This window comes from Apium graveolens, chromosome 5 (assembly GCF_009905375.1).
Source record: "Apium graveolens cultivar Ventura chromosome 5, ASM990537v1, whole genome shotgun sequence".
NCBI lineage: Eukaryota > Viridiplantae > Streptophyta > Magnoliopsida > Apiales > Apiaceae > Apium > Apium graveolens.
In genome coordinates this window covers 292091396-292102505 of record NC_133651.1, presented here as the reverse complement: position 1 = coordinate 292102505, position 11110 = coordinate 292091396, and the positions used below count along the sequence as shown (strand labels likewise).

At 30.4% G+C, this 11110-nt stretch overlaps 1 long non-coding RNA gene across 1 annotated transcript; it reads left to right on the top strand.

Annotated features, from left to right (window-relative positions):
- The first annotated feature begins 973 nt into the window (after positions 1-973).
- On the top strand, positions 974-8138 carry LOC141724280 (uncharacterized). The gene is made up of 5 exons (XR_012576574.1): positions 974-1087; positions 6233-6281; positions 6470-6714; positions 7160-7333; positions 7857-8138. It is a non-coding gene; the product is annotated as an uncharacterized LOC141724280 (long non-coding RNA).
- The last annotated feature ends 2972 nt before the right edge of the window (positions 8139-11110 follow it).

Sequence of the window (11110 nt, the reverse complement as noted above, 5' to 3'; positions counted from 1 at the left end):
TGATGCATACGAGAGACAACCAGAAGAGACCGTGGACCAAATAGTATAGGCGACGGGAAAGAAATAAGTACCATGGGTAAAAGTCATTTGGAGATATTGCACAATTAAAGAACCTACATGGGAATTGGAAAGAGAGAATGCAAAAGAAATATCCTTATTTGTTCAAACGAGTGTGATTCATGGGACGAAATTCTATAAGGAGGGGAGAATATAACGACCGCTGAATTTGCAAGTATATAATATTATTCTATGTATTCTATAAATTGAAATCACTCCAAAGTTAGTTTATTTAGTGTCAAGTGGAAAATTTTGGAATACGCGCCCACACCTAGATTATTAAAAAACAATAAACTCGTAAAATGATGATAGTGCATTTAATAAATTGAGAAGGCGATAACAAAGTGTGTTTAAAATGATCATTTCGATTCGTGAGAATAATATTTTATTTATGGGGAGAAATTTAATGCTATGAGATAATTCGTTTTATTTTATTTAATTAATTTAAAATCTTTTAATTCGGTAAAAATTAATAATTTTAGTTATTTTTATAAATTAGTTTATAAATGCAGTTAGCGGTACCTTTATAATAAATTAATTTGAATAATAATATTTATAATAATTTTCTTAAAATTTATTAATAATTTAGAATTAAGAGATTTAGTTATAATGATAATAGAACTTTAGGAATGACCAACTAAATATTAGGAAAATATTTTATGATAGATATTTATGTGAGAAAGATCTCGAGTGAGAAATTTTGCAAAGAAAAATCTAGAGAAAGACATTTTGCTAGAAAATTATAGAGATGAGAATTTTAATAGAAACAAATAAAAAAAAATTATTAATGTGGCTTATCTAGGAAGCTAAGAAAAATATTTTGTTGGAAGGCTCTAGAAAATAGATATTTAATTATAATAATTTATAAAAATATACGTTATGATCCCAACCCATTTATGATTCATACACACTTACCATTTAGAGAAGAGAAAAATTAGGGATTCGGAGTTTGATAGAAGGTTGAAGAATCAAGGGTAAATTGAAAATATTCACCAAAGGAGTGATTCATTATCTTCTCAATTTACTTAAGGTAATGACTCCCAATTTTACTTTCTTATAAATTTTATTCATTAATTTTAAAGAATGAGATGATATACTACAATTTAGGAGAGCATTCATCAACTGGCTTTTCTTTAATTTTGTTTATGAAATTTTAAGTGTAATATTCTCAAATCAACTAAGGTGATTAAGGCTAGAGTAAATTGGACTTTTATTGGGCTTCATTTTTGTTTAAACGCTACGTATAGCAAACTTGTTAACTAGGGTTTATACATCAAATTAGGGCTTTGGTACTGTGCTGAAAATTGTTAAAAACCATTGATTATTTGGTATGCGGTGAGGTTGAGGTTTGTGTTTATGTATGTGCGGAGAGTGGAGGTAGTCAGAGGAGATGAAATCACCACGGAGGCAAGGTCACCGATAGTTGTTTTCGGCTGATTTTTGAAAGAAAAATCGGGGGCAAACGAGAGATTAGGAGAGGATGATGGTGGGGACTGTGTGTGTGAATTGGACGAGTGATTGTGCTTTAGTGAGTGGATGTGAGTGTAAGCGAGTCACAGGTGAGTGTGCAGAATTGTGTTAAAAGTGTGTGAGAGGTGGATGGATAAATTGAGGGAGAGAGTGCATGGGGGTTTCTTGTGTGTGCGTATGGTGTGCGTTTGTGTGATTTGCAGCAGGGAGAAAGTAGGTCATCACTGTTGTGGTGGTGACGATGATATTGACAAGATGAAGAACGAGGAGGAGATCGGGAGAGATTCTTGAGACAGAGGGGGGGTGGGGGAAGGCAGCGGCGGCGAGACACCGCCGGCGACCATTATGGATGGTGGCGATGAGTGAGGAGGATCAAGGATGATGATGATGATACACTACACCATAAGTGGCCCAATATAATGCCTTTCTACAGTTACAATAGGCCAAAAAAGCATTACAATAGTTTTATTGTAACACTATGAGGCTTTACACCTGCGTGCATTACATCAGGCCTCTTATTATAACAATTTAACTGTCTATTTTTTATATAGAGAAAAGTATTACAATATGACCCTAATGTTAATTGTAACAGATTATAAATGTTACATTAGGTTGAAATACTTTTGCAGAAGTGGGTCCCACTTCCGGAGTCCACATGGCCTACTGTAACACTATGTTCTATCTTTTGTAATATTAATTTGTTGTAATTAAGAAATAGTAGCGATTAATGTAAAAATATTTTTTATATAATAAAATATTATTTGTTATAATACAATAGGAAAATGCAATAATGAATTACAAATAGTTCAAAATATATTTTCCCGTTCAGACAATAATCTCAATACTAATATAAGCAACACAATGATATGATACTAAGATGTTTGGAGTCTGCTCTTATCCCGAGTCGTAGAAACTTCAAATTTATCCTATGGACCTTGAAAAGTACTAAAAGTCCCGACAACAACATAAGCCATGAGAAACCATATACCTACAAGAATATACACAACGCAACATGATTATTAAAAAAATAAATTAAAAGTTTTTTAATAATATTACTCCAAGGATTGTTAATTTAAGAGACATGATTCATATAAACACCGGAACTAAGAAACACTCAGTGTTGGTTCGATGGAACATGACCAGGTTGTTCATATAAGTTATACAATATTTTGTTTAACCTTTTATACTTCTTTTATATTTTTAGGCCCACTGACCATTCACAAGTTCCATCTCTATATAATTGTTAAATTAAAATTAAAAAAATTGTTAGTATGTCACAATACATAACAAAATATAAGATAAACATCATTATTGAGGTCAAAAAAAATATATAAAATAATTATTCAGTAATTTTGGCACCTTAAGTCATACATTTTAGCCTTCCTAACATATATACATATGATACCTGATTATGAATAAACATTACCGTCATGTACGTATAGAGGTGGCTTCCCAACCCTGTATTATATGACAAAAAAAGTAAAGAACTTAAAAGATGCATCTTTCTGCTTCAACCTTTGAGCACATTCTGAATAATTCTTTGATGAAAAAGATAGTTAAAAAATATTCTTATAAAGGGACAAATAACTACAGTAAAAATAAGTTAAGGTTCACCCAATAATCTAGTATATAAATAAGACGCATTGTGCATGAATTTTTTAGTTTCAGTCAAATGGAAATTTTAAACACATAATCTTCTAATGTACTCACATTTGTTAGAGAGACCTTCAGATCCAAATCCAAAATCTCAACATCAATGATGAGGTGACCATGAAAAGCGGAACTAACAATCTCTCCTGAACTGCAACATGTAAAAGCACAACAACAAATTTTCAGCTTCTGGTGATTATAGCCATAAAGGTTACACAGTAAAATAAAAAATGTCGTTAGCAATGTTAAACGTTAGGTTATGCTATTTAGTTTTTATATAGATTGATAAACAGGAGCAAATAATGATTAATTAGCTCCATGGTCATGCCTATTTACTTGCAAGTCATGAACTTTATTAGGTAAATATAACCTATAAAGTTTCAATTGGATCAAGTCTATTGCCAAATTCTAGAGCAGTAAACTATCTCGTACTCTAAATAACTTCATTTCTTTGAGCTTCACAAAATGCATACACATCGCTTTTATCCGTTAAATTTCCTGGTACATATAAGTAAAACAAACAAATTATAATTACAATGAAATATGAATAATATTATAATAACTACTATATATGAAGCTTGTAGAAATTGCTCAATTACATAACATATCGTGTAAAATTTTTAAAAAACATTCGCTTCAATTTTAGCTACTTATAGATAAACCTAAATGTGAAAACTTAAAATATCCCTCGTATTCTGAGTAAAGGTAATGTCTGCATACATGTAAGAGTCCCAACTTTGGTTTTGTCCAAAAAATTTCACATACATTTGGCTAAATTTAACTTATACACTTACAAGATACTGCACGAGTGGAAGCAGGAATTTCCAACACCCAAATTATTCTTAACCACGCTCTTTCATATCCAATTCTTTAAGTTACTTAAGGCAGTTACATTTATCAATTTAACATCTAAAAAGGTAAGCAAGGAACTTAATGATCTGTTAAACATTTATCTGAATAACAGTCTTAGCTTCTTCCAATATGGCCTCACATACGCTAAACATGAAGAAGAAGTAGTAAGGGAGTGAAATGAATACATTTCCAGTCATAAATCTGTTCAACCTCAAAAGCAAAATGGGAGGCTTGTTAGTTTTGCTCTTAAACAACCTCTTCTAAATTAACAACATAGAACTTACTTCCAGTATCGATAAAACTAAAAAAATGCGCAAGTGCTATTTTGCTTGGATAACTAATAAGGAAGCATGGATATATACACGTGTTTGCAGATTTTATAGTGGAATATAGACACATGAAAATAGACTTTATTCACGTATAATGATACGTAAACGAAATTAGTGACGTACCTTGAGCTCTGTCTCAAAACATCGACATCAGCCCATTTAGAATTCTCAAACTCGGGAAGCCTTCCTTTTTATTTTGTAGAGAATGGCCTAAACTGTTGTGATGATCATAGTGCAGCAACTACAATGACAGATCAAAATACAAGACATAATTGTTATTTAAAAATAGGAATAAAATCAATACCTCGATTATATAAGTTGACCTGAACTGCTTGTCATATGTAAGTTCTCTCTTTTGTACAATAAAGAGATTGTTATGTCCATATTACAAAACCTGTGTTACATTAAATGTTTAATTTAAAATAACCCAAATTAAGGATTGCACACCTCAACAAGCCTTATTAATAATCGACATGCATTTTTTACATTATGATTTTTTAGAAGACTGACCACCACTCTGTCTTAGTACTATAATACTGTACTTGGAAGTTGGAAGCCATGGAATAATAACTTCAACAAAAATTAACCAAAAAAGCTTTACTAACGTATAATACAACTAAAAGTGATGATTGTATTACAGTGCTCTTCTCCGATTTAAAGACAGATTCCAATACTTCCACTAATATTATACAACTACCTAATATGGAAATGTATCAAAAGCCTTCATATAGGGAAAACACCAATGACATCACATTGAATCAGAAGCCCATTATAGAACTCATCATCCAACAAGAAATTAAATCAAGTAAATATTCAACTAAAGTCTGAATTGAATTAAATAAATATTCAACTAAATCATACAAATATAAAATTTAGTAATTACCTTCAAACTGGAGCACTAAACATGGATCAAAATACCAAGTCTTCGATTTGTTCTTCAAATCCTCTTTCGATCTTGTTTTTAAAACTATTAAAAATTCAATTTAAAGCTATTAAACTGTTAGTTTTTACCACTTAATTAAGGAAATAACAAAATCCCCAATTTATGAAACCCTTATCTCCTGCAAATTGAAACAAAATCAAAAGTTAGTAACCCTAATTGGAGAAATGGTAAAATCGAAAGTTAGTAACCCTAATCGGAGAAACGGTACGTGTCTATGTATTTTATTACCATTCTCCAATCCATTTACTACAAGAAAAAGTTGAATAGACATCACATAATAGACATCGGTTGTTGAGTACACTGATGTTAAAAAAGGAAATAACATCATCTCGTGTTAATCTAATATCTATGTTGTTTCAAGACATTGATTATTTTATAACCGATGTCTAAGATTACCTAAAAAAAATTGAATGCGCGCCAGCCTAATTCCCCCCTAGTCAATTGTTTGCCCGCTTATCACCAAAATAAGTAAAACCTAAAATCTATGTCTCTCTCTCACTCGACTTTTACTCTCTAAACTATCCCCTCTCTGCCAATTCTCTCTCTCGCCTCCCCCTAAATTTCTCTCTCGCCTCTCACCATCAAGAACCCTAAATTTCTTTCTCGACACTCACCTCTCTCTCAATTTCTCGCCTCTAATCTTCTCTATCTCAACTCTCACCTCTATCTCTCAACTTTTATACCCTCTCTCAACACTAATTAGTATGATGATAAGTTCGATTGGTCTCGCATTTCTTGGTTGGTTATTGCGAATTTTTAATTGATAAGTTCATATAATTGTAAGCATGTATGTAGTTTGAAATTGGGGTTGTTAAATTATAACCCTAATTTTTTTAATTGGTGATTTTTTGAAATCAAAACCCTAATTGGAGCATCGTTTGGTGTTACTAATTTATGCTTTTGGTATGAACCCAACATTGTTTATCTCAAGGGAATGAATGCCACTACATCAAGCAAAGGCTTTCCTAGATGTAATGAAGGTAATGAACCCTAACTCAATTATCTTTAGAATTTACTATTTCTTTAAAATTTGCTTTAAGGTCCTCTTATAGGCTCGCATTTTTACTCGTCTAACTCTGATTCTTGGAGTTTACTTCCTAGTATTCTATTTCCAGAAAGTACAATATGATTCTTTGTACATAATTACCTTTAAAAAAATGAACTTTAGGACTGGTGATTCACGAGGATTTGAGTTTGTTTGGTATAAGTGTGCTGACGAGGCTCAAAAGGCTATGGAAATGCTTAATGGCAAGTTTTTTGTGATGTTTTATTAATTTGGTGGTTTTATGTATTTATTGTTCGTGTTGAGGTCATTTGTGATTGATGTGAGTTTGTTGATTGTGCAGGGAAAGTTGTTGATGGAAGGGAAATAATGGTTTAGTTTGCTAAGTATGGACCTGATGCTGAAATAATGTAAGTTGATTCTCTGTACTTACTGCTATTGATGTTTGTGATAAGCAGAGGTTTTGTACATATATTTGAAGTTTATATGGAGAGAAAAAGATAATCTTTATGTTATAATAATGCTCCTTTGAAGTTACTGATAGTTTAGCTTTGTACCTTTTGCTATCACATGTTTTTAAAAGAAAGTAATTTGTTTTTAAGAATAGGTTACGCTGATTACAATTATATCTTTGGGGGGGGACAGATGGAACAGACCCTCTTAAGGATTTGCATATATTTTACACCTGTGGGTATCCATGTGGCTACAAATTTGCATTTGTTGATTCTTCTTAATAGTCTGCTATTTTAGGTTCTTTAGGTTGGCAATGAACAATTCTTGACATGTTACATAGTCATCATTTTTATATTATACTATTTATTTTGTTTTTTTTTAATTTCGGAGTAAATTTCACAGCATCGAAGGGTGGAAGTCCCCCATGTATAAGAGGCGAGGGACCAATCACAAGGGAAGGTCACACTGTTGTGCTTATTGGTAAACGAGTTTTCATATATGGTGGACGTGGATGTAGCAAGTCTTCTAACACTTCCCATGAAGAATATTATAATGATCTTTACATACTGAATATTGGTATGCCTCTATACGCATTCTACGACTTAGTAATTCTCAGAGTTTTTTGCAGACCAGTTATTTGTTATCACAGTGGCGAGATTAAGTAGTTATATATATTACTTGTATAATGTTAATCAACACATATAATCTGACATATCTTTCTTGTGTTTGGCATCTATAACTAATTTGCTCAACTTAAAAAGTCATGATTAAGATTGTTTTTAGTCTTTTCCCTTCCTGGTTTTTAAGATTCAACTTTTAGACCTGATTTATAATATCAGCCTTCTCATTTGCTTAATATATAATTGTAATATATAACTTTTCAGCTGAGCTACAGGAGTTTGAATCCCACATAATGCATACATTTTTAAACATTATTAAAATAAAAAGTTGCGTGTGAAGTAGAATGCAGGGTGTGATTGTTAAGGAGACGGTAGATAGACATTACACACCACTTTCCTTTTTATTTACCTTTGTATCCCAAAATATATCATGTAGTTTCTGATGAAGTTTTCAATGGGCTTTCATTTTTTTTTCACAGGGTAATGATCTTAAAAATAAAGAAACGCTGATGGAACTAATTGATGAAAGTCTAGGTAATGTTGGCCTTATGTGCACTAATGTCACTTCAACAAAGCAAGTACAAGGACCATCTATGTTTTTGTTTTTGGTGGGTAGAATACTTAAAAGGCAGACATGAAGTTCTAGAGTTTGTTTATGTTGTTGAGCCAACAATGAAGATAAATCAACATAACCAATCTACACATAGTGTATCAATTGATTAAAAAAATTCAGAATATTCTTAACTTTTTCTTTTCAAGTGTTTTGCGGATTAATGATGATATATGATTTTGTTGGATGAAAATTAGTTGGTTTATTTTCTGAATGGTATGATAATTATATATTCCAGTTTTTTATTTTATTTATGCAATCAAAGGTGACAACTTAGTTAATATAAACTCGGAAATGAACGTATAATATTAACAAATACATCAGATTTTTTTAACAAATAATGATGTTTACAGCTTTAATATACATCACTTTTATTTTCTAAACATCGATGTATAATAAACAAATGTACATCACTTTAATTATCTAAAAATTGATGTCTAACAGCAAAATAAACATCACCTTTTATGACAGAAATCGATGTTTAATAACTGGTTTTACATCACCTAAAAGAAAATATATGATGTCTATGTGGCAAAAAACATAGCTCATTATATGTTTAATATGTTGTAATATGTGTAATTCATTTATTAAATTATTTATTTCTAACAGTTTTTAGAAAAAATCAATACATGGACATCAGCCAGCCAGAAACGATGCCTAATGGTGTCAAAGACATCGGTGTATGGCCGATGTGTAGAATAGATATCACCGTCATCAACATCGGTTGCAAATAACATAGACATTGGCCAAAAACCGATGTCTACGGACATTTTTCTTGTAGTGATTCTTAATTCGATGTTATGTGTATCAGTTTAGATATAGAGAGAGAGAGATAATATGTGTGTATCAGTTGAGAGAGAGAGAGGTGGTGTTAAAAGAGAGTGACGAGAGAGGTGAAATTATAAGTCAGGGGTGTTTGGGGGAGTATAAAATGTGTGTTTTAGTTTGGGGAAATATTATCGCTCACACCATTTCGCCTAGAAAAGTGAAAATCGTGTCCTGCCTGTTTTTAATTTTAATTTTTATTAATAAAACTATTAATTATATAATTATATATATATATATATATTAAAAATGCATTATTTTATTCAAATTTAATATTACTTATTTCTGAAATAAAATATAATAAATTTTTAAATTTTAATAATATTATGTATGACATTTTATAGTCAAAAATAATCCAAAATATAATTATAATTATAATTTTATGATAACATATTTACTTTAATATTTTTTTAAAAAATAGAGTAGCCATTGTAACATAATACATCCATGCAACACTAGCTTTACGGATACTGTAACACAAATTTAGTAGTGTTACAATAGCACATAAATTTCTTAGCTACTACAACGAAATGCTTGTAATATTTTTCAAAAAGTATTGCATCAGGCCACTTATGGCGTGGTGATCTAAGGATGACTTGGGGATGATACTATAATTAATTTAAAATTAATTTCCATTTAATTGGGTAAATTAATTAAATCAGAATTAGAATTAAAATAGATTAATGAGAGGGATGATGAAGGTAATATAAATATGTTGTCATTAGTAATGCTCTAATGTTTGGTTAATAATAAATATTAGTTGGGATAAAAATAAAAAGGAATAAAATATTTAATTGGTTTATTGATTATTTAGATTGATATTTTATAGGTAAATTATAAATTATGGAATGAATTATTATTTTAAAGTGGGTTAATTGTTGAGAAAATAGTTAATAAATTGTTGAAATTTATAATAAGAATAAAAATTAATAAGTTGAAAAATTGTGTTACTAGAATATTGATGAACTTTAACATAAATTTAAAATAAGTTTAAAGATGCATGAGTAGTACACTCGGGTGATTGTTAATAAATAAACCGGTTAAACTCATATAATATGCATGACGAATAATTATCAAAATGGGATATAAGTCATAATTAAATGTCTTAATGAAATGATATTCATATAATAACGTAAGTGCGAGTATGATAGAATCATTTATTAAAAATTATTTAATATTTCCTATTTTGTGTATGAATTTTATAGAAATTCTATTTCGCGGAATTTGGATTTATCGATAAACAGAGAGCCCGTTAATTATTTTAATTTATTTCGAGTTGCTTTGTGTGCGGGCGAAATGACGCAAGTTTACTAATTCCCATTCTCTCTTGGAAGATGATTTTGTTTTGAACATTTTATTTATATTTTCTCTCAAGAGTTATTTTATTCCAAAATTATTATTAGCCATATTTTGGAGAAGCCTTTCTTATTTTTAGAAAAATATTGTTAACATAAAAAATATTTTGTGGAATCATATACCTTGATTCTTCAATTCTAGTGGTTCTTTTTTGTTCTAAATGACTCGTTTACATATTTCATTTAAGGATTGATTTCCTTTTTCAGGTCAACCACATTCTTTTCTTTTCAGTTAAATCTCTTGTTCGAATTTAACTACCTTTATTGACTTCGATAACTGTTTCATTATTCGGATGAGTAAAAATATTTTAGAAAATATTTTAAGTATATTCATTCGTAGTGGTTGGACCTTAATAAAAAATTATGAGAAGCGGAGCTACTCAAAACGTGATTTTTTTAATGTTATTTAACTCGGTTATTTTCTTTGCTTTGAGATAACTAAAATATTTTAATTGGACTCGACCATTCTCTTCGTTCAAGATAGTCAGTGTTTTGTTATCTAGGAGTTGTGTTCGCACTAAAACACACGCAAGCGCACGTGATCACAAGTAGTATAAGATATAAGTCAAGTTCGTTCCCATAGGGACTGGTTTAAGTTAAGTTCAGATTCTGCACTTATACAACAATGTATGATTATCGTTCATAGCTAAGACAAGTAACAAGTTGGAATTGATTAACTACTTAAGAGATTATACTAGCATGCATTAACTAAGAGATTAAAAGTGATTTACTTGTATGAGAATAAAACATGGGATTCAAACTTCATTAAATACTTTATTCAAAGTTTATGTCTTTATCAATAGCATGCGATGGTGATGATAACTAATCAGATAACACGAAATTAGTATACGCTATCTTTCGATATACATATACCCTACTACTAAGCATCCACAATCAAGATAGAAGTTAAGTAGACACCAATTATGCTTAGTCCCTATATGTC